Genomic DNA, 1983 nt, shown 5'->3' on the forward strand with positions numbered 1-1983 from the left:
TCTCTCTCCTTCCTTCCTTTTCCCTGGTTCTTTCCATTTCTTTCTATAGGTGAGAGAGAGAGCGAGAGAGAGAGAGCAAGAGAGAGAGAGAGAGAGAGAGAGAGAGGGAGGGAGAGAGAGAGAGGGGAGAGGAGAGGAGAGGAGAAAGAGGAGAGAAGGCTAGAGGCTAAAACTGGGTGTCTTCTTCAATCACTCTCTACCATATTTGTTGAGACAAGGTCTCTCTCTGAAGCTGGAGCTGTCCGTTGGGGTGCCATGGTTGGCCAGCAAGTCTCCTTCCCAGTGCTGAGATTACAGGGCCCAACCCTACAGCCCAGCTTTCACCTCAGTGCTGTGGATCTAAACTCAGGTCCCTGTTCTTGCACAGTAGGTGCTTTACCAGATATCTCCTCTGATGGAAAGTGGCAACATTTAAAAATAAACATGGTGTGCTTTTACAACATGGTTTCAGGAAAGTAGCGGTAAGACTTGAATTTGTCAATACCTTGGGTTATGTAGTAGGTTCAAGGTCACCCTAGGCTGCAGAGTAAATGCCCACCTCAGATGGGGGAGCAGAGACGGGGAAATGAAGAACAAGAAATAAAGAACAAAAGGAAGAAGAAGGAAAAGAGGGATGGAAAAGTTAATCTTAAATACAGGAAGATCAGATGAAGAAGGGAAAGTCTTGCAGAAACAACGGGCAACAGACACTAGTGCAAATGAATTCTTCATTGGACCTAACTACGTAACTCCTCACCTTAAAAAAAAATGCCCTTAAGAAAAGGAACAAAGTCAACATGCTTTGTGGAATGTGTAACAAACACCAGGACGCTCCAGAGGACAGTGCTTCTCCAGAGGACAGTGCTTCTCCATGGTCATAGGCTTGGGGGAGAGGATGCCGTGAAGAAATGAGCTGCATGCAGACTGCGTGCAGGGACTTCAGTGTACGTACGTAAGCAAATGCCCTAGCCCAAACCTGCTCAGAGCAGCAGCTCACTGCCCAGTGTGATAATACATACTATCAAACTCCTGGATCATAGCACACAGAGGAGGCCATTATAGTCTGAAATCATAAAGTGCTATTATGGGTCCTAAGATTCTGATTAACTGCTCCTTTATTATGTATGTTGTAAACTTGAGGTTCCTAATAAAAGAAAAGCTTTACTTTTGTCATCAAAATCTTTATAGAAGAGAAAAATATCTAACAACAAAAATGAAGCAGTTCAACCAGGCACAGTAGATGGTACACATATATAATGGGCCCTGAAGGCTGAGGCAGGAGGATGCTGAGTTTGACCTGCCTGAGCACTTAGTTCACATTCAAGTCTGGGCCACGTGGGCTACAGATGGAGACGGTCTCCCCAGCTCCACAGACCTGATGCCTCTGGCCTTCATGGAACCTGTACAGGCCACACCCACACCTGTGCCCCTGCACAAGCCCACACCCACACCCACACCTGTGCCCATGCACACATAACTTAAAATTCATAAAAAATAAATCTTAAAAATATCATTGTTAATCCAAAATGTAACCACAAAAGGAAAGGCGGCCACATGCACACAGAGCAGGAACAGCAGACACAGAGCAGAAAACAAGACATTGACCTTGCACTCAAGGCTCCAGGAACAAGTAGACATAGGTAAACAAACAATTCAGATGAAAGATTCCAAAACTCACAGACCTCCGTTTTGTCTGTGGCCACTGCAGGTAAATGGATGGACCTGAAAAGGATCTAATGGAGTGAGGTGGCCTAGACCCAGAAAGACAAGCACCATGTGTTCCCTCTTATCTGTGGTTCTTTGATCCAAGTCTTCAGATGTGAATATACAATATGAAAAACACTGAAAATGGGAAAGGATAAAGAGGCCACAGATGCGGAGGGGGCAACACAGAGGGGAGTAACAGAGTACAAGTGATTTGAAGTGGGCAGTAGAAAAGTCCACGTGAGGACGTTAATTAAGGAATTAGGGAGGAGGAGAAAGGTCAGTACAGAAACAAAGGGT

The sequence above is a fragment of the Acomys minous genome (genome assembly GCF_964271855.1).
Source record: "Acomys minous genome assembly, chromosome: 1".
In the NCBI taxonomy this organism is placed as follows: domain Eukaryota; kingdom Metazoa; phylum Chordata; class Mammalia; order Rodentia; family Muridae; genus Acomys; species Acomys minous.